The 26585-nt window shown below is 40.5% G+C and overlaps 1 protein-coding gene across 2 annotated transcripts in view; it reads right to left on the bottom strand.

Annotated features, from left to right (window-relative positions):
- Positions 1 to 26585, bottom strand: part of CHN2 (chimerin 2) — a 328816-nt gene that overhangs the window by 72595 nt on the left and 229636 nt on the right. The gene's annotated exons all lie outside the window — the stretch shown is intronic.

Consider the following 26585-nt stretch of genomic DNA (forward strand, 5'->3'; position numbering starts at 1 on the left):
CAGGGACAGATGGCCATCCTCAGGATGAGGGATTCAAAAGTACCAAGGTAGGTCTCACTGGCCCTCCCAGAACTTGCCTCACTTCATTCAAAGCAGCCAGCATTGACCCCAGGTGGCAGGGCCTGGGTGGCCTCAAGGTAGACAAGGTACCTTGTTTGGAGCAGGTAAATAATCTGATGTTACTTGGGTCAATTGATGGCATGATGCTGTCATTCCCATCTTACTATATAGTTTCTCCAGCTGTCTTGCTGAGACTGATGTCACCATTTTGACTATCTACTGAAGTTCCTCACGGGCTGTGTAAAAGTAGAACAAAGACCACAGGGAAGACGAAGCATGAGGTTGCATTAGATGTTGCACACACTTCAACATGCAGTGGCTGTTTTTTTTTGTTGTTGTTTGGTTTTTAGGTGCTATTGTTGTATCAAAGTTTCACATGAGCCTGGAGTGATCCATTTCCTTAAATGAGAACTTTAAAAGTCTTAGCCGATTTTCTTTTTCTTTTTTAAATGAGAGTACTATAGTTATACATAAGTTGGGTCCATACATGCATGGAATTTGATTTCAATCCCCTCCCCCCTTGCCCTCTCTTCCTCCCTCCCCTATTCTCCTTCCTTACTCTATTGATCTTCCCTTTGCTTCTATATTTATTTATTTATTTATTTATTTTTATTGATTATTTATCGCATTACATAGTTCATGATATATCATCTTTCATACATTAGACTCAAATTGTGCTTTGAACTCCCATTTTCACCCCAAATACAGATTGCAGAATCACATCTGTTACATATTCGCATTTTTACATAATGCCATATTAGTGACTGTTGTATTCTGCTACCTTTCCTATCCCCTACTATCCCCCCTCCCCTCCCCTCCCCTCCCATCTTCCCTCTCTACCTCCCCTGCTGTTGTTCAATTCTCTCCCTTTTTTTTTTTTCCCTCCCCCTTGCCCCTCATAACCTCTTATAATTTTATGTATCCTTGAAGGTCTCCTACCATTTCCATATGCTTTCCCTTCTCTCTCCGTTTCTCTCCCCCGATTCGTCTTTGTTTACTGTAGTCTTTTCCTCATGCTCTTTCTTCATGTTCTGTTCTTAGTTTTTCTCTTTATATCAAAGCAGACATTTGGCATTTGTTTTTTAGGGCTTGGCTAGCTTCGCTTAGCATAATCTGCTCTAATGCCATCCATTTCCCTGCAAATTCTATGATTTTGTCATTTCTTAGTGCTGCATAATACTCCATTGTGTATAGATGCCACATTTTTTTTATCCATTCATCAATTGAAGGGCATCTAGGTTGGTTCCACAGTCTAGCTATTGTGAATTGTGCCGCTATAATCATTGATGTGGCCGTATCCCTATAGTGCGCTCTTTTAAGGTCCTCAGGGAATAGTCCGAGAAGTGCGATAGCTGGGTCAAATGGTGGTTCCATTCCCAGCTTTCCCAGGAATCTCCATACTGCTTTCCAAATTGGCCTCACCATTTTGCAGTCCCACCAGCAGTGTACAAGTGTACCCTTTTCCCCACATCCCCACCAACACTTGTTGTTGTTTGACTTCATAGTGGCTGCCAATCTTACTGGAGTGAGGTGGTATCTTAGGGTGGTTTTGATTTGCATTTCTCTGATTGCTAGAGATGGTGAGCATTTTTTCATGTACTTGTTGATTGATTGTATGTCCTCCTCTGAGAAGTGTCTGTTGAGGTCCTTGGCCCATTTGTTAATTGGGTTATTTGTTATCTTATTGTTTAATTTTTTGAGTTCTTTGTACATTCTGGATATTAGGGCTCTATCGGAGGTGTGGGGGGTAAAGATTTGTTCCCAGGAACAGCATGGTACTGGTACCAAAACAGGTGGGTAGACCAATGGTACAGAATAGAAGACACAGAGACTAATCCACAAAGTTACAACTATCTTATATTTGATAAAGGGGCTAAAAGCATGCAATGGAGGAAGGATAGCATTTTCAACAAATGGTGCTGGGAAAATTGGAAATCCATATGCAACAAAATGAAATTGAATCCCTTTCTCTCGCCATCCACAAAAATTAACTCAAAATGGATCAGGGAGCTAGGTATCAAATCAGAGACACTGCGTCTGATAGAAGAAAAAGTTGGCTACGATCTACAAATTGTGGGGTCAGGCTCCAAATTCCTCAATAGGACACCCATAGCCCAAGAGTTAACAACAAGAATAAACAAATGGGACTTAATTAAACTAAAAAGTTTTTTCTCAGCAAGAGAAACAATAAAAGAGGTAAATAGAGAGCCTATATTTATTTATTTTTGATAGGTACGTTCTACATATACGTAAAGGCGAAATTCCCTTTGCTACATTTATGTATCCATAAATATGATTTTGTTAAATTTTTTCCATATTTCCTCCCCTTTCCCATCCTTCCTGTCTCCTTCTCATTTGCCACCTACTCCACTGATCTTCCCTATATATTTATTTAATATCTACCCACTACCTTCTTTCCTTTATTTTGTTCTAGTTTCTACATATAAAACATTTGAGCCTTGATTTTCTGAGTCTGGCTTATTCTGATTATTATATTCTCCACTGCCATTCATTTGCCAGCAAACACCATAATTTCATTCTTCTTTATGGCTGAGTAAAACTCCATTGTGTGTGTGTGTGTGTGTGTGTGTGTGTGTGTAATATTTTTTTGATCTATTAGGCAACTGGGCTGGTTCCATAATTTGACTGTTGTGAATTATGTTGCTATAAACATGGAAGTGGCTCTATTGCTATAGTATGCTGATTTTAGTTCTTTTGGATATACACAATGGAGTAGGATAGCTGGTTCATAGGGTGGCTCCATTCCTATTTTTAAAAGGGATCTCCATACTGCTTTCCAGAGTGGTTACCCTAATTTACAATCCCACCAACAATGTATGAGTGTACCTTTTCCCCACATCCTCACCAGCATTTATTATTATTTGTAATCTTGATAATTGCCATTCTGGTTTTATTTGAGCTCATCTAATCATCACATATAAATGGTTGACCTGCCTCATGCCTAAATGAGATGAAAGCTTAGTGTTGGTTTGATTTGCATTTCCCTGATTTCTAGAGATGTTGAACATTTTTTTCATATATTTGTTAGCAATTTGAAATTGTTCTTTTGAGAAATGTCTGTTTAGTTTTTGCCCATTTATTGATTGGAATATTTGTGGGGTTTTTTGAGGGGGTGAGTTTTTGGAGTTCTTATATTCTGGATATTAATTCCCTGTCAAAGGAGCAGTAGGCAAAGATTTTCCCCTTTACATTCTCTCTTTACATTCCTAATAGTTTCCTGTTCAGAAGCTTTTTAATTTTGTGGCATTCTACTTGTTGATCCTTCGTTTTATATCTTGAGCTTTAGGGGTCTGGTTGAGGGCCTGCACCTATATGATGGAGTGTTGACTCTATGTTTTCTTCTAGCAGTTGCAAGGTTTCTGGTCTAATTCCCAAGTCTTTGATCCATTTTGATTTGACTTCTGTGCAGGGTGAGAGATGAGGATCTAATTTCATTCTTCTACATTGGATATCCAGTTTTCCCTGCACCATTTATTTAAAAGGCTATCTTTTCTCCACATTTATTTTTGGCACCTTTGTCAAGTATCAGATGGCTGTAAGCATGTGGGTTTGTCTCTTTCTTCTATGCCATTGTTCTTCATGTCTATTTTGATGCCAATGTCATGAAGTTTTTGTTACTGTAGCTCTCTGTACTATGATTTGAGATTGGGTATTGTGATGCCCCCAGCATCACTCTTCTTGCTCAGGATTGTTTTGACTATTTTGGATCTCTTATTCTTCCAAGTGAATTTTATAACTGTTTTTTTTTCTCTAGTTCTGTGAAGAATGTCATTAGTATTTTTGTTGGGATTGCATTGAATCCATATATTGCTTTTAGTAATATGGCCATTTTGACAATATTAATTCCACCTATTCAAAAGCATGAGGGATTTTGCCATCTTCTAAGGTCTTCTTCAATTTCTTTCTTTAGTTTTCTATAATTTTCCTTGTAGAGCTCTTTCACCTCCTTGGTTTAATTAATTTCCAAGTATTTATTTATTTGAGGTTATTGTAAAAGGAATGGGTTTTCTGATTTCCTTTCTCAGCAGAATCACTGTTAGAGTATAGGGGAGCTATTGATTTATGAGTATTGATCTTGCTTCATGCTACTTTACTGAATTCATTTGTCAGCTCTAGAAGTTTTCTGATGGAGTTTTTGGAACTTATAGGGACATGTCAACAGTAGAGAGAGTTTGACCTCTTCTTTTCCTATTGTATCCGTTTGTTTTCCTTGTCTTACATGATTCCACTGGCTAGAGTTTTGAGAACTGTATTGAATAGAAGTGGTGAGAATGGACATTCTCATCTCATTCCTGATTTTAGAGGAAATGCTTTCAGTTTTTCTCCATGCAGTATTATATGGAGTTTGGGTTTGTCATACATAGCCTTATAATGTTGAGGAGAGTTCCTTCTATCCCTGATTTCTCTGATGCTTTTAATATGAACGGGTGTTTGATTTTATCAAAGTCCTTTTATGTATCTGTTGAGATGATGATCATATGATTCTTGTCCTTAATTCTGTTTAAGTGGTGAATTACATTTATTGATTTGCATATGTTGAAACAACCTTGCATCAGTGACATGAAGCCCACTTGATCATGGTGTATTATCTTCTTGATGTAGTTTTGAATGTGGTCTGCTAATAACTCATTAAGGATCGTTGTATATATATGTTCATCAGGATATTAGTCTATAGTTTTCTTTCCTTGATTTAATCTTTGGTTTTCTATCATCTTTATACTGGCTTCATAGAATGTATTTAGGAGTGTTTCCTCCCTTTCAATTTTATGGAATAATTTGAGAAAGACTAGTGTTAACTCTTCTTTAAAGGTTTGATATAACTCTGCTGAAAATCCAACTAGTTCTGGGCTTTTTGTTGTTGTTGTTGTTGGAAGACTTTTAATTGCTATTTCAGTTTCATTCTTTGATATTGGTCTGTTTAGGTTTTCTATATCTTCCTGGTTCAATTTGGGCAGGTCATATATGTCTAGAAATTTGTCCATGTCTTCTAGATTTTCTAATTTATTGGACTATAAGTTTTCAAATTAGTTTCTAATGATTGTCTGTACTTCAGAAATATCTGTGTCTCTATCTCTTTTTTTAATCTCTGATTTTGTTGATTTGTCTTATTGCTCTCTCTTTTGGTTAGTTTGGTTAAGGGTTTATCAATCTTATTTATCTTTTGAAAAACCAACTTTGTATTGTATTGATCTTATGTAATTTTTTATTCTCTAATTCATTAATTTTCATTCTGATCTTTATTATTTTCTGCCTTTTGATGATTTGGCAGTTAGTTTGCTCTTAGTTTTCTAAGGCCTTGACATGAAGCATATGCTTATTTCTTTGGGACCTTTTTTAATGTGAGTACTCAATGCTAAATTTTCCTCTTAGTACTGCTTTCATACTGTCCCAGAGATTTTGATATGTTGAGTCTTTGTTCTTACCTAGTTCTAAGAATTTCTTGATTTCTTTTCTCTCATTTTTCCTGTGATACATTCTTCATTTAAAAGAGTATTGTTTAATCTCCATGTATTTATGTGATTTCTATCATGTTTCTTGATGTTGATTTCTAGTTTCATTTCCTTTTGATCTGATAGGATACATGGGATTATATCAATTTTTTGTATTTGCTAAGACTTACATTATGACCTAGGATATGGTCTATTTGTAGGTGTCTGTGAGGTCCATTTGATTTATAGTATTATTTAGATTGAAAATATCTTTTTTTTTTTGGTAACAGGGATTGAACCCAGGGGTACTTTACCACTGATCCATATCTCTATCCTTTTAAATATTTTATTTAGAAACAGGGTCTTGCTGAGTTTCTAAGGGCTTAAGTTGCTGAGACTGGCTTTGAACTCACAATCCTCCTGCCTCAGCCACCTGAGCCACTGGGATTAAAGTATGTGTGTGCCATCATGTCTGGTAAGGTTGGAAATATCTTTATTGATTTTTTGCTTTTATGACTTGTCTATTGTTGATAAGAGTTTGTTGAAATCACCCAGTATTATTGTATTGGGATGTATCTGAGATTTAATGTCAAGGAATTTTTTTAATGAATAAGTATATCCCCTTTACCAGGATGTAGTGACCTTCTTTGTCTCTTCTGATTAATTTTTTGCTTTAAATATGCTTTGTCAGACATGAGAATAGTTACCCCTGCTTGTTTTCAGACTCCATTTCATAGAATTTTTTTTTTCTATTCCTTTACCTTCAGCCTGAGTGTCTTGTAAACAACATATAGTTGGATCTTTTCTGATCCACTCTGCTAATCTATATATTTTAATTGGAGAATTGAGACCATTTATATTCAGCATTATTATGAATATGGGTTTGTGGTTTCCTGCCATTTTTATTTTTCATTACACTTAATTCTGTCTTGATTCTCATTTGGTTGATTACTCTTCTATTGATCTTCATCTATTTTGGAGATTTGAGATTTGTCTTTGAGTTCCTCTGTGTGCAGTTTATCTTTGAATATTCTTTGTAGTGCTGGATTGATGGTCATGAATTCTTTTAGTTTTTTCTTGTCATGGAAAATTTTTATTTCTCCATTAAATTGAAAGAGAGTTTTGCTGGGTATAGCAATCTTGTTTGGCAATTGTTTTCTTTTAGAGCTTAGAGTATCTCATTCCAGATTGTAGGATCTGAGTTGAGAAGTCATAGGTGAGACTTACTGGTTTGCCTCTTTTAATATTCTTTCCTTATTTTCTATGTTAGGCATTTTGATTGTGATGTGTCTTGGAGAACTTATTTTCTGATCTGGTTTATTTGGGGTCTTGTATGCATCCTGCATGTGAATGTCTATCTCATTTCTGATAGAGGGAAAGTTTTCTCTTACTATCACAGTGAAATTGTTCTTAATGCCTTTAGTTTGTATCTCCATATTCTCTTCTATACCAATGACTCACAATTTTGTCCCAGAGTTCTTGTGTTTTTTGATTACGCTTTATTAGTTTTTCTCGCTATTGAAAACTGTGTAGTCGGTTTGTGTGCCCTTTCTTCCAGGCCTAAACTTCTTTTTTCTAGGCAATCTAATCTGTTGGTGGTGCTTTCAAGGGAATTTTTAATTTTTCATTGTGTCTTTAATTTCCAGGAACTCTGATTTGTTTCTTTTAAATATTTCTATTTCTTCATCAAAATGGCCTTTTATCTCTTAATACATTTTTTAGATCTTCTTTTAGATCACTGAATATTTTAATAAGAAGGAAATGAAATAATATTTTAAAAGTGAATGAAGAAAAAGCATAGTAAAAGCAATATTTTATAATTAGAAAAAAATTCTTCAGAAAGGAAAGTAAAATATATTTTCATATGAAGAAAAGCTAAGAGCCAGCATACATGTTCAAAAAAATAATTGCTGGTCCTTCAGATAGAAAGAAAATGATACTGGAAGGAAAATTGGGTATCAGGGATACATAGAAAGCAAGAAAATACCAACTATATGGGTAAATTAAGAGGATATTTTTCTCTTTTGGAGTTATTTCTGATATGTTGTGACTATTGAAAGAAAAAGTTGAGAGAATATCTAGAACTAAACAAAAATGAAAATACAACATATCAAAATTTGTGGATGCAACAAAAATATGCTTAGAGACAGATTTATAGCATTAAATACTTATTAGCTAAGAAGAAATTTCTTAAATCAATAATCTAAATTTCTACTTCCAGAAACTATAAATGATGATTGAAATAAATCTAAAACCAGCACAAGGAAAAAAAGATGAAATATGAAAATAGATCATTAAACCAAAAAGATGGTGCCAAAATAAAACAATAAAGGAAAACTAAAATTTGCAGACCAAAATGAATCAAGAATATAGACATAAATATCCCTATATCATGTACTTTATTGACAAGCCAAGGAAGTCATATGATTATATGGATTAATGGAGAAAATCAGATGACAAATTCAACACCTATTGATAAAAACTCTCAGAACAATAGGCATAGGGAGTACTATAGATTAAATCCTATCACCCAAAAGATATATTTAGGTTATAACTGCACATATAGGATTAAAACCTTTTTTTTCAGAAATAGCATTATTATGGTGTAATTACCTGAGGTGGTGTCATAAAATACTAGGGCAAGCTCATGGTTTAGTGCATTTTACGTCCTTATAGAAAGATCAAGTTAGAAACCTTAGAAAACCTTAGAAACCTTGGTTCATTGTGTCCTTATATGGAGATCAGGGCAGGGCCCATGATCCAGTGTGGTTTGTGTGCCTACAAAAAGGGCAACGCAAGCTTTGATTCAGTGTGACTTGCTTCATTACATGATTATCTTCCCTCCTATTTAGTTCATGATTGTAGTGAAACATTTAATTCCCTTACCTCTCATATTGGGTATTTCTTTGAAGTTCCCATGGGGCTTCCATTCAACATGAGAAAGAAATGCCTCTCTGATGCAAATCTATAGCAATATGATTTCAATAATGTACAAATGCAGTTGCTCCAACCCCACCCCCTCAATTACTGATGAAGCATGTTATATACATTATTTACTCAATACCATATAATAAAATTGGGGTATTTTGATACATTGTTCTCTCATCTTGGAGAAAACAATAGCAGCACTAGGTTTTATAGTTGTCATGAATTTGCTGATGCGCCATAGGGGGTTGGACCTCCCCTGTGCTCTGTGGATCCTCCCAGGGTCTGCCCCAAGAGTGTTCCAGTGAGCCCGCCCTTCCCTTGCCCTGTGAGCAGCAGCAGCCTGAGGAGGCCAAGCAGACCCAGCAGAAGGGTGGTGGCAGTGCCAGCATGCCTTTCATTTGTCTCCACTTTTTCCATGTGGATCCAGCCCTCCCAGGCTAACCTCCCAGCACCATCCTGTGCCCAGCAAGCCTGACCCCTCGAGGGTTGCAGAAGAGGCAGCTCATCCTCCTAAGGTACCACCACAGGGCAATCCCAGGACCGCATCAGGGGTGGGAAGAGGGTGAGGAGGAGGATGGCCACCTGCCTTCATCAGCTCTGCTGTGTACCCTGCTTCGGTGGTCGGCAGTGAGGGACAGAGTGACTCCAGTGGAAATGCCGAGCCAAGGCCCACAGAACCAAGGGACAGCCAGCAGACCCTGAGGAGCATCGACTGGCTCAGGCTTCTCCCGTGGATTCCAGGAAGGAGCCTCGGGATCCACCAGGAGTCTCCTCCGCCCCCACCTTCGAAGACACTTCATAGAGATTCTTCTCTGGGACACTTCCCCTTGCCCTGCTCTTTGTCCTCTCTCCCATGCTTTGGGAAAAAATTGTTCTTAATTTCTGTTTTTCACAAATTGTGTAAAAGAATTGCTGTTTCAAAGATTAAAAAATGGCAGTGTGTTTTGTTTTTAAGCGGGAGGCCTCAGGACAAAGGCCAGAGCCCAGCCGCCATCCTCTCCAAGGCCTGGAAACACTGTGCCCTCCTTTCCCAATTCCTGTGGATACTTGCTCACCTTGAGCCAGTGTGGATGAGAATTCACTTGTCTTGAACCAATGTAAATGGAGTTGCTCTCCTTGACCCAGGGTAGATGGAGTTTCTCCCCTTGAGCCAGCGTAGACTTGATTCACTTTGAGCTGGTTTCCTTAGCCAGAGGAATCCTTTGCCTGGTCTTCAGTCCCCTCCATGAAGTGTGTGGGGAAGGTGGGTTGCAGCTGTTGAAGACACCTCTGGCAAAGCACTGAAGACTCCAGAATGTTCTATGGCTTTATCTCCATAATCCCACATGCAGGGAAGGGAGAGGTGGGCCAATGGGCAGGGCGGGCCTGCCTACAGCAGTGGCTGGGTGCTCCACTACATGCCATGCAGCCTGCCCACCCCAAAGCTTCTCCTAGGTAAAGCTAAATGTCATGGAGAGAGAACTCATGGGATTTGGGGAGAGGAGATATGAAATGTCAGGGATGCTACTTACATGAAAACATAGTGCACCCAGGAGGAATTGCTCTTATCTTTGGGTTCTGTTGACAGTGAATTTTGTAAAGTGAAGTGCACACAAAAAGTGAGAAATGCTCAGGTTAGAACAAGAGGCTTGGTGCACCTTCAGTCCCTGCATCTCTGCACTCTGGGACTCCAGAGCTGCTCTGGCAGCTTCTTCCTGCCCTTCCCTTTAGTGGTCACAAATTGATGCCTTTAAAAACATCATGTCCCTTGGGTCATTTTAATAGTTTGCCCTTTTTCCCCTTGAGCTCCAAACCAAAAGTTTTAAAATAAAAATGCTCTATCATGGTGTTTTAACCATATGTTAATTATAACAGTCAGGAGATGAAAGAATGAGTATTATCATATTCCTAAAACATAGATTTTCTCCAGAAAATTGCCGTCGATCTATAAAATATAGTTGTGAGAATTTTAGTTTTTGTAGCATTTCAATAATGACTTGGGTTGGAAGCATTTTAAATAACTCCAAGTTTTATACTTCATTTAAAAATTTTTTTTAAACTAATAACATGGCTCCATTAAAAAAATTTTGTCCATAGCAAAATGTTTCCAAAGATCTCCTGAAGAGTTGGTAAGAAGGCAGCCCTATAATGGGCCTTGTGCTATTTCAGTGGAAAATTCTGTGTGCTTATCAAGCCCATGGCCATAGAAATGACAATTGATCTCTAACAATGGTAAACAGGTTTTGTTTGTTGGGAATTCCTTAACACTGAAGACTCTGGACACCAGGCTTTCTGAGCTAAAATTCCTGCTTTAACCTCCTTATGTCTCATTTTCACAAACGTGAAATGTGGGCAGCAGTAGGTCCCTCAGAGTGGACATAAAGGTCCAACATAAGTTATAAGTCAGATGTTGCTCTAGACCTGTGTTTGCCACCATCCCGCAAATGTTCATGCATATATAATTTAATGAATAAACTAACTTTCCTGATTACACCATTTTTCAAAATAAGGCCTGGTTTTAGAAAGTTTTGAGTTTAACTAAGGCTACCTTTGCTTTAGATGTTATGAAATTTCCTTACTGACCTGTCAGAATTCCTAAACACATGGTGATTTTAATCTGATCTGAATCACTAGAGAGTTAAGAAGACGTGAACTCACAATGGGAGTTCTTTAAAAGCATTTGGTAGATGAATAGGAAGTTGTATTAAAGATGTATGAATGCTGCAAAAACCAACGTATCAATGCTGAAAAAAACAGATTGAAATATTTTGATGATATCAGAAGGAGAAAAGGAAAAACAGAGTGAGGTTTAGGTTGCAGTTTGTATGGGTCCTGGGGTGTCAATATACCTAGTGGCTTTGGTCCTGGGATCCATGTGCTGCTGCAATCAGGAAAGAGCCTTCCACATTCTGGAAGTGAAAAGCAGATGACACTTCTTGCTCCTGTGATTTCTTTGGAGAGTTTTAATGTAAATGGCACACTTCTAAGAATAAGCCATAGTTACCTTCAGAAGTCACTGGTCATTCCATGTATATTATGAGTGTCCATTTTCAAAGACAGTGGCACAAGTTCCACCATGATGGCCTAAACTCTACCTATGTCCAAATGCTTCTTAGACCACTCCCAATAGTCGACTGTATTTTCTGTTGACTCCCTCCTATACCATCTGCTCAAGCTTCAAATTTATGTTCCTCAAAATACCAGTTACTCCAGGTTGCTCTATGACTAAGTAAGATTGGAAAATTCTACATAGATTCCTTTCTTGGAGAAACACCATTTGTATCACTGTTCTATCAGCGTTTTCCAAACTTATCTGTCACCATGTAGATCCAATGAATATTTAGCAGTACTCGTGTTTGGGATACTTGATATTTAAGTTCAGGATTGTTATGTTGATTAAAACAGAGAATGCACGTAGTTTCTAATTTGAAAAACATAATTGGGGCTCAGTAAAGGAAGAGTGATTAGAATGAAGCTTAGCTAAAAGTCCTGCTATATCCTGAGCAACACGCACAAAAGAAGACTAAACTGGATCTGCCAGCTGCTCCTGGGTGACCCTATGTGAGTAGAGATGGTTGTCACATCCTTTTTCTCTTACATGACAATTCATTTGGGGCCAATGGACAAGGTGACATGAATCCAGGTAAGCACAGGATTACTGGCCATGGTTGACAGCTTACAGGATACTCAGGCCTGTATGCCACATTTACCTCTTCAAGTCCCAGTGCCAGTGAGTCTCAAGTCCCAAGATCTCTGAGCCCTGAGCCAAAGTCCTGGCACCCACTCACCTTATTTTCTAAAGACCCCTGATGAGGCTAAAAAAGAATCTCTCACAGGAGATTCAACAACCTGTCTCAAACAATATGAATGCACAGGAAACTGTTGCTTTCTCCCTGGCTCTTGAGCCTTTCCAGAAAACTATTGCAGTCTCATGAAGCAGAAAGGCCAATGGACAAGATCCTAAGAAGGAGGAGTGCTGTGGGGGAGATAGAAGTTGGGTGCAGGTTACAGCTTTGGGCATGCTTAACCAGATGTGGCCTGTTATTCTGTGCCCACCTGCTTTGCCCTAAACAGAACCTGGGTTCTGTCAATGTTCAGAACACTAGGAAGGTTCCCTGCCACTGGTCCAAAAAGTGCCAAGGGTTCCCCTCTCAAAATTGACATGATCCATGACAAGTACAGAATTCAGGAAAGGAGGTAGAGTTTTCTTGCCACCATGTTGCCAGCACATTCCAGGCATGATGGGGAGGCTAGAGATGTGCTTTCTCACCAAATGTGAATGATAAACATCAATGAAAATGAGGCCCAAAGGGGGATGAAATGAATTAAGATAAAGTTGCCCTCCATAGGAATTCTAGGCTTCAGTTTCCAACCCTTAAGGGTGAGGATTTTAAAAAATGATGGTAAAACTCTTTTACCTACCTCCCATCAAGGGAGTTTTTGATCACAGTTACATAAAGCTGACTAACACAGCAACTGTGAACGAGGAACTCCTCAGAATGTACTTCATCTCATCTTCTCCCTTCTTTGTTCATGTGACTCACTCCTGGTCATCTTTCCATCCTCCCCCCACTCCTCTGCCGAGGGGCCCCCACTACTTTCTCCCTAAAGCTTTCCCTTGTGCCTGACTGGCTGACTGGCAGTCTTCATGCAGTTAACTCTAAGTTCTATGTGGCTCTGTCTTTCTTACTTGTCACTATATCCCTGTCTTTTCGCACACTGCCTGGCTGGGTTGCTACACAGCAACAATATCTTTGTATACATAAATAGATAAATGAGTAAATTAGGGGCTGAATGGTGGGAAATACATATATTTGACAGGCTGCTTTAAATATGTGTTTCCTCCTGAAATTTGTAACTTTGGCTAGGATTATAGAGGGAGGAACATGGATTTAGTTTCTGACATGAGAACAGAATCAAATGCTAATCATTTACTCAACAGCGCAAAGTCAAGTCAATGACTGCTGTGAAATGGAATAACACCACAGGATGAGACCACTTAACTGTTTTAGGCAAGTAGCTGTCTCTGCACCCTCTCATCTCACAGGTAAGGAAACTGAGCCCTGAGAAGCTGCGTAGTTTGTCCGAGGTCCCCAAGCATGTTGGAAGCAAAGTAGTGCCCTGGAGCATGGCTTTTAGAATCCCAACCCTGAGTTCCTTCTGCTTTGTCATGTCTTTGCTGCCCAGACAGGGTTTTGCCCTGCCCCGGCCATTTGTAGCCATTTGCTACATGGTCAGGTCCACTCTGACTCAGGATGTCCTTCCCAGGAGGATTTCAAAATCTGAGAATTATGAATACTCTAACAAAATGTCCTGCAGCTAAGATGATTTTGAGCAAATCATTATTGACCTTGAAAAAAAGAATCAAACAGTGATATTTGGAACTACAGGCTCTCTCCCCAGAGCTTCAGATTGTCACCCACAGACCTGGAAACATAAAGAGAGCAAAGCAAAAGCATCTCACAGACCTGACAGTTTGAGATGCTCTGGTCCACGTTAAAATCTCCAGTGCTCCCCACAGGAGACACACTGATCAGCACAAATCTTAAGTGTGGCTGGGCAGGGCCAAGCCAGAGCAAAGCTGTTTTCCTAGTAGAAAAAACAAAAACAAACAAAAAAACCCTTCATAATTAAAAGAATTGTTGCAACTCATTAGACAAAACTAACCTTCTGAGCCGTGGAAGAGGAACACACAGGGATTAGAGGAAAGGCATAAATGGATCTTATGCATAAGGCTGAAAAGCTGAGAACCCTTTTCAACATTATCCTTAAGCTGTGAGCCATAGTACTAATGATGGATCTAAAGACTACAATGATGATAACATGATGATCAAAACAAAAGGTCACCGTGGAGCTGGGGATGCAGCGCCGTAGCAGAGTGCTTGCCTTACATGTGGCAGATCCTTAGTTTTCAATACCCAGCACCTCAGAAAACAAAAGCGAAAACACCCCACAGTGATCAGAACACTGTGCTTTGCATGTTACATGTATCACCTCATTTTATCCTCAGAATATTCCACGGAATAGGTACTGGAGAAGGGGAAACTGAGGTTCAAGAGGATAAATAATGTGCCCAATCCCACTGTTAATAAGGGACACAGCTAGTTTTGAGAGCAAGATTTGATTGACTTATGAGCCCCTATCTTTAACCTTTATGTGCTTTTTGCACTATTCATTTTTTTTAAAAAAAGAGCATCTACAAAGTTTTTAAGACACTGTTTTAGTTTTAAAAGCTAGATAGATGGGATGAGCCCCTCAGATCCTTGCCTTCTCCCACAGCCTTTGTGAACCTGGCTTTTTAAAACCATCTTCTCTGGGCACCTGTGAAACACCTTTTATCTGAGGAGAATCTTAGAAGCAGAAAGCTACAGAACATAACCAGACTGCTTGCACTTAAATCATAAGATAGCATTTGCCTTTAGAATGTGTTCCAAGAACCCCTGCTGAGCCAAGCTAGGAACTCTCAGGAAGGTGCCAGCATGGGGCACAGCATGCAGTCAGTGCTCAATAAATACTTGATACATTTGAATTTGTCCCCAAACTTCTATTGTTACAAAAGTGTGATGGTCTGATGGGTCCAGGGACCCCTAGGAAAGGCCAAGATCTCTGTTGAGGGTAGGTACGGCATGAATCCTGGGAATTACCTGGCCATTAATGAGGTAGTTGGAAAATTTTGCTGCACATTAGAATCACCCAGGAAGCTTTAAAAGTCCAGCAATATACTTGGCACCCCAAAGCAATAAATAAGAATATCTGTGGACAGAAGCTTGGCATCAATATTTAAAAAAAGATACTCAGGCAATTTCAATGCATATGTGCTAAGGGAAATATATTCAAGTAGAACAGTAAGGGTCACAGTGAAATCGTGGCTGCTGGCCTGGGAAAGGGCAGCTGTGCCCGATTTGCCTTCATGACAGAGGGGGAGGAGGTGGGAAGACAATGGCTAACATGTGACTTGCCCAGTATATTCTATTGTTCTGATGACTCCCTCTCCTGCTCCTATTTCCTCTCCTCCTCTGTGTCTTCTAAGAATATGTAGGTTTCTAGAGGTTTCTCTTACCACTTGTGGGTCTAATGGATGTTCATTCCTGCTTCTCTGGATATCTGAGCGTAGCATATGGGGGTGTAGAGGGGGACATAGTGCCCTGCTGGGCTACGGCTGATGTCCCAGCTGGCCTGAGTGTATGTAGCTGTCCCAGCAGAGATTCCAATGCTGTTTGCTGCTGTGGGGACAGGTTCAGCCCCTGAAATTGCTGATGGATCTCAGAAAGGAATTTTCTGTTACTTTCCCCATGCACATTTACCACATGTTATGTCTTATGACAGTTGGGGTCTCTATCCATGGGTTCATGGAGATCTCACCTCACCAACCTGCAGGGGAGATGAGTTGGGAAAGTTTCAAAGTTATAGAGAGCACCACCTTGCCCTGATTTCTCTAGGGCTGCATGTCCCTTTCAATGGAGAAAGAAAATTCCAAATAACAAGGGAAACCAGAGGAGGGGGAAGTAGAGAAAGAGAATCAGTGGCAGGTGAGACCTGAGAACACAGGACAGAGAGACACGATGATTCTTCCCCAAACCTACAAGTCTTTGAAAAGACATTTGAGAATAACATTTTTTTTAAAAAAAAAATTAAGCTGTGCAGATCTAAATCTTCAGAAGTGGGGCATCTGACCCCTGACCTACTGTGCTCCTGGCAAGGGGCATTGCTAGGAACAGAGTACCAAGGCATTCCTGAGAAAACCTGAAACTACATAAAAGGGAACCAGGAACCAGCCCCTTCCAGTTCAGTGTAACTTAATTCAAAAGCAGGGAGATTTCTTTGTTAAAAAAATCAAGGTTCAAATTCAAGGCAACAAGCATTCTTGACTGGTTGAATTTCATTTTCCGGGAATTGCGTCTGTCTGTTCCTGAATTCTGATATTTAGCCTCATTACTGGATAGATGCAAAAAGAGCTTTGCAGATGAGATAGGCACAGGGCAAAGCCAAGCCAACTGTCTTATCTCCTGCTCTGTATTTGCCATATTAAAAGCCCCATCTTGCTGGGCGTGGTGGTTCATGCCTGTAATCCCAGAGGCTCAGGAGGCTGAGACAAGAGGATCCTGAGTTCAAAGCCAGCCTCAGCAAAAAGCAAGAATTTGAGCAACTCAATGAGACCCTGCCTGTAAAACAAAACAAAACAATAACAACAACAAAACAACAACAACAACAAAATAGGGCTGGGGATGTGGCTCAGTGGCTGAGTGCTCCTGAATTCAATTCTCAGTACCACCCGCCCCCCCCCCAAAAAAAAAAAAACCCTTTCATGCAGCCAGATTATTGTGAGATACTGAGAAGTTTGAGGGGGGACATTTGATAAATACATTGATTTGACTGAAAAGTCTTTTGTGACACATGCAATTGGCCCCATCATTGTGATCTTGGTCATAGAATCTGACGTATTTGGGCCTCCATTTCCTCACTCCCAAGATGAAGGCTTAGGGAGACCGCTTTGCATTTTCAAACGTCCAGCAATTGCTAGCTGCTGTACTGGAGATACAGATGCCCTTGAGAAGTACAAAGTCAGGGCAGGACTGAGACAACCAGATAATTATATATTATATGGGAGCCATGGGAGATCAGAGTGGGGCAGCCAACGTTAGAACTCTATACCTGTAATGGGTGTGTGTGTGTGTGTGCACACACCAACTTGTTACATGGATACTGTCATACTCTTTTAGAAAAATCAACTATTGGGAAACTTGCCTCATAGTTTAGAGATTCAAATGGCATCAGTATATGCCACTAGTTCTAGAATCTTCACTACTTGTAAATAAACAGAGATCTATGCTCAATGATACAGTATATACCCCCAAGTCACAAGGAAAACAGCTGGCTGGATTTACATTCCAGGGAGACAGTTTGAAACAAATTATGAATGAAAAAAAAAAGTGTTACAGGACAAAGTTAAAAACCAAGATAATAACATACTGAAAGTGTTTTAAAAAGGAGTGGGCAATTGAAATTGTAATGTAACTGCCATTTATTTGTAAACTTCAAGTAATGAGTAAGACTTGAAAAACACATGCTAATTCACAAAGGCTACAGAGTCATGGGCAAGCATTATATTGAAATAGCTTCAGAACTAAGCAAAAGGCTTGGTCCCTGTACAGCTGCACAATTCCTCAATGCCAGTGCACCTTGCTCCCCAGGGACCCCTCTTACTTCCTTTGTATTGAATTGGAATCAAGAACGGCAGGGTCAGGATGCCCAAGCCTTCAGAACCTGCCCCTTTCCACACTGGATTTCTCCCCATAATTACTTCTCCTGTTGCCCTCTGGATACTCATTTAAATGCTAAATAAAAGGAGAGAGGAGTTCTTTAAGGCTAGAGACTCACCGTTGTAACCTGGAGCAACCTCAGAGTGAAATTAAAATCAATTAGACTCCATGTGAGTATAATTATAGTAATGGAATGAGCAGGAATAGAAAATGATCATCTTCTGGGAAGCAAATATACTGTGTTATGTGAGTGAGTATGACAGACACTGTTCACACTAGCCAGGTTGGTTCTAGAATTTAGTTCTGAGTGTCACTGTATGGGGCTTGTGGAGAAGCCCCAGAGAATGAGGACAAGGCTGGAACAGATCCTTTCAAAGTAGGTCATGATCCTGTTCTTCTTCTTCAGCTAGGAGGACACAGGTGACTATGCTGTTCCTATGGCAGCTTTGGGGGTGTATGTGACCTGACTAAAGGACATAGTGAGGTTATTGGTGAGGCCAGAGCAAGGTGAACAATCTAGAGGAGGCCTAAGTTTAGCTGGGAACTGTTCCGATGGTGGCTCTGGCCCTGGTTACCACCTTTGCTGGAGATCTCTGAGTCCAGGACCACATTCTGTGTTTCTGAGCCACAGGCTATCACCAGAGCTGGGACTGTGTGGTTACTCCACAGCCCACAGTAACCAACTAACTGACCAGTAAAAATCTATCAAGTATTCTGGAAAAAGAGGTATACTGCTATGCTTCTGTGTGCCTGTAGCTGGGGTGAGCTGGGAGGGGGTCTGGGCCCTATGTGTCGAGATGAGGTTGATGCTTCCAGGGTCTCCTAGCTTCTGGTGCCTTGTGGAGAATCGGGCAGCTGCAGAGTGCCCTTTGTGGCCTATGTGGGGAATGGCGTGAGCCTGGAGTCTGTGCCTTCCCCTTGGGCCCTGTACCTGAAGCATGCTTGGAACCAGGGGGCCAGTGCTTCTTAAAAGGATCTTGCAGACCACCTGGGTTAGAATATCAGGTAGAGCACCTGTGAAATCAGATTTGTGCATCCTGTCACAGACCTAGAAATCAAAATGGTGGGAGGGGAAGGGGAGGCAGGACTCTCCATATTTAAACAAATAGGGAGATATTTGTTTAAAAATCTGGTGATCTTCATGCTCAGTAAGCTTGAGGCTTATTTTACCCTGGAGCTTACAGTCATTTGGTCACTCAGGGCATGAACAGACTCAGGAGAACTTCACTTTTCCTAAACTTCGCTGTCAATCCAGAATGGTCCTTCCTCTCTCCCTGTATCTCTCTCTGTCCCCTTCCTGCCTTCCCAGGCCATATGAAAAAGGCCAGGCACTGTGGTGGGTGCAGAAAACTAAAGGTGACTAATACATGGGCCCTCACTTCAAGGAGCAAATATTTGCCTTAGTTGAGGAGATAGACATCTGAACAATTAATCACAAAACGCTCTGTGCTCTCTGGGCATGGTAAAGGCAGGTGCAGAGTATTCTGGGAGCAGAAAAGAAGAAGAATCAATTCAGAGAGGCCAATGGAAGGTAATCAATCTTTAAAGAAGTGACCTTGAGATGGGCCTTGACTGAAGAGCAAGGATGTTTGTTATGTTGAGAAAGAAGAAAAAAGCATTAGACAACCGAGTCACACAAGTTTGAAACATATTTGGGGACAAGTCTGAGTTGGCCCCCAGTGGTATTATTAAGACAGAATTACTGTTATTATGGGTTTTTAACTCTATCCTCAGACCTGTGGAATGGACTCCATCTCCCGAGGACTATTCTCAGATACCCAAAGTTGAGTGGAGATTGGAAAATGCTTGCTGATGGGCTCTGAGCACGTGGCTATTGCTGCTCCTCTTCTAATGTGGGGTGAGTTGAGGGTGGGCAGCAAAAGTCTGGGGCACTATCTGGCCAACCCAGCGGCCCAGGAAAATGGGCTTCGATGGGTTGGGGTGACCCACCATCCTTAGGGAGGTGTCAGGTTCTCCTTTGTTCCCTCCAGGGTGAAATGTATTGTTTGGATTAAAAAACACTTGGCACCCCAGCCCAGCCCAGCTCCCACCCCTTGGTCACCACAGGTACTGTTTAGCTGAATGTTCTGACCTTTGCAAAACAATGCTTGTAAGATGAATATCGGAAAGTGGGCTAGGAACAATGGTGTGATTAAAAAAAAATGTGAACTTCACAGTTCCTGCAGTGGTGGGGAAAACCACACGCTGACATTAAGTAGAAAAGCAGGGAACCTGGGTTCTGGTTCTAGTGCTGCCACCTCAGGGGTAGCTGGGTGACTTTGGGCATAGGTTTTATGTTTCTGGGCTTCCTCAACTTTGAAGTGACTAGATGATCTTTAAGGCCCTGTCTAGCTTTAAATTTATAATTTTAAGTTTGTGATTCTATTGGATTATTTTTCAAAGCTGTGAAACTGTGGGCTCTGATTGGCACTATTATAATACTTATGATTATTAAATCTATAATAATTTAATAAATTTAAATTTATTTGATTAATTGAACCACCTTGAAGCTCCCAAAGCTTGCTGTTTTTTTTTTTTTCTTTCAGTGCTCTAGAGATCAAACCCAGGGCTTTTGAGCATTTTTGGCAAGTGCTCTCCCACTGAGCTATACCCCCAGTCCTCCCAGAGCATTACATGTAAAATGTATATTGTGCTAATCCTGCATTACCAGCAAACTAGACATTTGCACAAGATAATCTTAGAACATCATGGCAATACTCTGACCTTGCTGATTATTATAATATCATTTTTAGTGATGTGCTGGGATTGGCTTCTAGAGTGTGCATCTCTTCCTGGCTTGATTCAGTGATGTAACATTGGTGACCTGAAATTAGCTATGGTGGAAGAATTCACACTAGGGAAATAGGCAAGTGCACATATCCAGATCCCCTCTCCACTTTGCCCAGTTGTTAAACACATTCCCAGTTGTTAAACATCTAGCCAGCACATCAGAGGTTATGCATTTCTAAAAGGATTCATAAAATTAGTTGTTAACAATCAATTATTTTAAGTGGCTGTTTAAATTATGATTTTGATACATTTGAAAACCTGGCTGCTTAAAAATACACTTTTAAAAAATCATAATTTCTATTATAATAATTTAGATCTAATAGCTGCTAACATTTACTGAGCACCTACTATGTACATGCACCATTCTAAATACTTCAAATACTGTCTCATCCAAAGCCCCACATTTCTGCTTCCTGTGTTCTCAATCTAGCATGCCCCACTTTCCTTTTCTTTATTCCAAAACATTCTACTTATCCTTAACAATATAGTTTAAATGTCATCTCCGTTTTGAAGTGTACCTGACTCCCATCCCTGATCAAATTAATTGCTCCACTATTAATCTCCCAGAGCATTTTTGTATAAAATTTATACTGTACTATTTTTATCTATCTCACTTCTGTGGATTCTCCCCACTCCATTCCCACAACTGGCTTCTGACCCATGAGGCTCTTACACAAGGCAGGGATTTCAAGCCAGGGAGAAGGCAGCACTGTGGGAGGCACAAGGGTTTCAATACCAATTACAGAAGAGCAGGTGCAAAGCTGGTTCAAGGAAATCAACTGGGATTGCTTTTTAGCCCAAAGCATCCAAATGAATCTTTTAAACCAGATCCTCTTACTACAGCTCATTAACAAAGGGATTTAGATTTAGGAAGATCTCAATTTCACTGTCAAAACTGAACCAACCACCCACAAACCCCGGCATGGCCCAGTCGGGCTTGAACATTGGGATTAGGGCTGATGTTCTTTGTTCCCAGACTTAATGGTGCTTCTGAAATATAAGTAGGACTATCTGAAAATGACCCTAGGTGCTTGCTTCGGATTATCAGGTTAGAGAGCTGTGGAGGTGGGGGATCTGAAGCTGTCACAGCTGGTCTGCAGAGGCTGGGCCCAAGCTCCTCTTCCCATAGACAAGTGATGTTCTCCCCCAGGGTAGCATTTCCAGGCTCTGAGGACTTGCATTCCCAGACTCCTATAAACAGCTGTCATCCAAACCCAGGCTGCCTGATGCCAAAGTAGTCTCATGTCTCCCTACTAACAAAAGTGCTGTCACATTTGCTTTATGAAGAGAGTGGAGGTGGGGCTGGGGCTGGTGGTATGTTCTTCCCCTAGAAAGTAAATCCATTCGGCAGAGGACATCAGCCTGAACGGGCCTTTCTACCTTCTTTTATCCAGCTAACCCTGACCTAGCCAGTGTCTTCTTTTCCTCAAGAAAGCCTATTCCAAGGCGAACTCATATTGTGTAACATTGTGTGACTTATGCCTATCCCTTGTTAGGTGACAGATGGCCACTTAGAGTGGAACTGTCTTGCTGAACATTTTACCTCTAAAAACTAAATAGTTCCGACAATTGGCTAGCCTCTTAGAATTTGCAAAGCACACTCAGACACTTTAATTCATGCCCTTCAAAAACTATGTGAGGCAGAGGTAGCTCTATCAGCCCCATTTTACTGGTGAGGAAACTGAGGTGGAGAAGGCACTGAGTGTTGTTGCCTGAAAACATTTTCCTTTGCTGTACTTTTATAATAATCAGGCTAATCCACAGTGGGAATCCTAAAACAGGGAATCCACAGTGGAGGCAGGATGAGAACCGGGTTTTCCCAACTTCTCCCCACTTGCTGCATGCTGTCGTTACAGCACAGCACAATGGATGTGACTACCACTCTTTCATCCATTCTACCTATAAAATGTTTCATGCTATTGACAATTCAGCTTTATATCAGATTACCTTTATACAGGGCACCAGCCAACCATGTCCAGCTTTGCAGAGAAACGGGAAATATAATTCTCCCTCAACAAAGGCTGAACAAATAACACTTTCAAAAAAAATCTAAGAAAAAGTCAATAGGATGGGTTTCTGTGTGCCACCTGATCTGGCTGAGGAGGATGCAGTGTGCACAGAAGCACATACACAGCGACAAAGAAAGCTGGAGGGTATCATAGAGCACAGGTGTGCCACAGGCTGCAGGTGTCAGCAGGTATCCCCAGGGCGCCACACTTGTGCTGCTGGGGTACTGCAAGATGGGACCAAGGTGAGGCAAGTGAGGTGCAGAATTTAAGGGATGCTCACTCAGAAGCCCACCCTTCTTTTGAGTCTGCCTCCAGGAACTGACAAGCTATCTCAGGTCCAAAGGCTCAGCAATGAAGCAGTGTCTCCAGAATGAGAGCAGAAGCGAGCTAGAAGACCAGTGAGATCAGAACTGTTTTGCCCACCCATACAGCGCTGGCTACATAATTTGCAAGGCTCTAGGAAAAAGGAAAATCTGTACCCCATTTTTGAAAATTCAGAATTTTTAAGCAGATGACAGTATGGCATTAAATCAAGTGCAGTTCTTTTAGAGCTTGGGGCCCTGTGAGGCCGCACCCCCATGAAGCCTGTGCCAGACTATGCTATGCTATCCTCCTCAGAGGATAGGTCTCTGAGCATGTACCAGGTTGCTGGGAAATGTCCTTTAGGAGGTTTATGGAGCTATCTCATCTGTTGTCACTAAAATAGCACTGAGATGGGATTCAGAGGACACCAGTCCTGGTTTGGTCCTGTTTTAGTTATTAGTTAACTTATAAGACCCTGAACTAATCACAAAATGTCTGCATGCCCTAATTTCCTTGGTTGGGCTTCCCTGTAACTTCGAACCTTATCATTGACTCCTAGAGGCTCATTAATATAGATGATTAAAAAACTAACTATATTTGGAACAAATACAACCCTGCCCTAAATATATTTCCCTCCTTTAAATATATGACTATGTAATGGATAAATGTTATAATTAATACAAATACATATTTATTTAAAATTATTGCATTTACAATAGCTTTATATCAACTACATTAGTTCTTCAATCCACTTCAATCCACTAAGATGTAGTTTCTGAAAAGCTCTGTGCTTCTTCTACGTGTCACCATGGATTGGTACCAAATAGTTCTCAAATAGGCACCCTTCAGAATATTTACCTGGGATCTCAATTACCATTCCAAGATTATAATTAATTAAAATTAACCATCCTGATTTCATTTATACCTTGAGTAACTATTTACTAAGCATCTACTATGTTCCAGGCACTGCTGTCAACATCAGGGAAATAGTAACTAGTAATAGACAAAAATTTCTGCCCATGTGGAGTTTACATTCATGCAAGGAAAGATGATCAGTGAATAAAGAAGTTAAAGTGGTTAGTAGATGTTATGTGCTATGAACAAAAATAAAGTAGAGGAAAGATAGGTGGGCCCTGCATCACTGCCTTGTTATTTAAAGCTTTGGGGGAGTGCTTTCCCTTCCAGGTCCTCGACTATCTTTTTGTGGAACCTCAGACTTTCTTCTACCTTCAGCTCAGTAACTTGTACTATACATACCTTTCCCTAGTTATGGAGAAAGGAAAAGTGTGTGTGTCGGGGAGGGTGTGGCTGTTGTTTCTCTATTTCTCATTTATTATGGTATAAAAAGTAATGAAGTATTGTACATACTATCCATTTGATGAATACCTCTGTATTTTTTTTTTTTTGGCTGCTGTAACAAATTGCTACAAACTTGGTGGCTTATACAACACAAATTTATTCTGAAGACTGGAAGCCTAAAGTCAATTTCTCTGAGCTGAAATCAAGGGCTAGCTCCTGCTGGAGGTTCTAGTAGCAAATCTGTTCGAGCATCTTCTAGAGTCTCTTGGCTGCCTCCTTGGCTTATAGCTGCGTCACTCCAGGATCTTCCAGTCTCTCTGCTCCACCATCTTGGTTTTCTCCCCTGTGCCTGTCCGTAGAATCTCTTTCTGTTTCTCCCTTATGAAGACACTTGTGGTGCTATTTAGTTTCCACTGACTAATCCAGGACCATCCCTTCATCTCCAAATCCTTAATGTAATCACAGCTACAAAAACCCTTTTTCCAAATTAAGGTCACATTTGCAGGATACAGGGATTAGTATCTGATATGCTTAGGGACCGTTATTCTGCCTACCATGATAGTCTAAAAAAAAAAAAAAACAACAAAATTCATTCTCGCTGCCTTCTGTAAGCACTAGCTTAAGCTCCTTTCCTGGAGACTCAGTGATGGGAATGGTGATTCCCACACAGGCCAACAAAGGTGAGCACTGCAACAGGCGAAATGAACCTTTCTATTTACTTCCAAAATATTCTTCAAATGAAAGTAAAATACACACCCTAGATTTCTTACACATCCCTCAGGAAAGATCCTGGAAGTCACTTCATGAAACTCAGAAATGAGACATTGCCCTCCATCTTTTTCTCTGGAGGGGGAACAAATGGAAGTGCTAGGAAGATTCCGCAAGCGTGGACTTCTTTAAAGCAAACACCGGGTCTCTGAGCTCCTGCAGTCCTCCTTTCCTCTTTACTTGGCCTCTGCCTACACTATTCTACATGCCATGGACATCTGTATGTTTGCCTTTGTAGTAGGGCTGTGGCTTTACCTACAGGTCAGTGAGTGTCCATCCATCAGTCAGACCACCATATTATCAATCACAGCCAATATTTATTTGGGTTAACTACTACTAGTGGGTACATGCTCAACACATTATAGAGCTCTACAAGTGATTCTGAATCAGTGCAAATAGCCTAATTCATTTGCTAGTCTGTGGACCACCTCAGTAAAGTGCCGACAGTGAGGACAAGCATCTCTCTGGATCTGCAGGGGATTGCTTTCAGGACCACCCACAGATGCCTGTATATCGTATGCTCCTGTCCTTTGTACAAAATGCTGTAGTATTTGCATCTAGCCTATGCACATACTTGCATATACTTTAATCATCTTCACATTATTATTTATAATACTCAATACAACATGAATGCTCTGTAATTAGTTGTTATATTGTATTTTTTAGGGATTAACAAAATGTATTTTTCAAATATTTTCTGTCTGAGATTGGTTGAATTTGCAGGTGCAGAGGGCAAACTATTTTAGGATTTGCAGGTCATGGTCTTCATCCCATCAACTCTGCCATTATAGTATGAAAATACCCATAGTCTTTATTTAAATAAATGGGCATAGCTGTGTTCCAATAAAAGTTTATTACAAAAATAAAGCTTATTTACCCCTGTACTAGAATTAGAGGACAGATATTTATTCCCCCACCCCATGAATCTGAAGTATTTCAACTGATTTAAGGACAACTTCAGCTTTGCTTTACATTATTACCTCTCCAAACTGGATTTCCTGGCACATGAAATATTTTTGCAGGTACTGCCTGGGTTTATAGAATGCTAATAAAACTTAAATTGGGGGAGGGGGAGGGACTCACATTTTTTCCTATAATTCTCAAGTTGTTTGCTTTCCTCTACGTGTGAAATTATGGGGAAATACTTTGCTTTTCCCCTCTGGGTACACAGTATGGTATAAAGCTTAAGTTACCAGAAAAAAAAATTGTAAAGTTATCCAAGTCTTTCTTTTAGTTTGAAGGTCCTATGGTTGAATTTCAACTTGCTGGATCTGGACTGGTGATGCGTAAATCAGAAATGCTAGATCTGGTGAAGTGCTGGGCAGCATTCCCCATGATGTTCAGTTCAGCCCACATTCACTAAGCATTTGGTGTGGACCAGGCCGGGGGCTGGACGCTGGGGAAGGTTTCTGTCCTCCAGGTATTAATAGTCAAGGTGGGGGCTAATATAAGATATAATGCAGAGCAAAACTGCTCAGGTGGAGGAGCACCAGTGGACGCTGAGAGCAGAGAGCCTTCCCTGACTCCCCCAATTCTAAGAAGGGCTCCTCTGAGACTGGAAGGATGAGGAGGAGAAAGCAGTGAGAAGGAGTTGGGAGGGTGTTTCAAACAAAGAGAGCAGAAGTTGCAAAGTTTGGGGGGAGACCTGGGGGCAGGGAGCTAATGCAGAAACAGAAGCTCCATATGGTGGAAAATGGAGGCCAAGGAGTGAGAGGTGATTAAGTGAGGCAGGCATGTGG

Source organism: Spermophilus citellus, assembly GCF_964194105.1.
Source record: "Spermophilus citellus genome assembly, chromosome: 3".
NCBI classification, from domain to species: domain Eukaryota; kingdom Metazoa; phylum Chordata; class Mammalia; order Rodentia; family Sciuridae; genus Spermophilus; species Spermophilus citellus.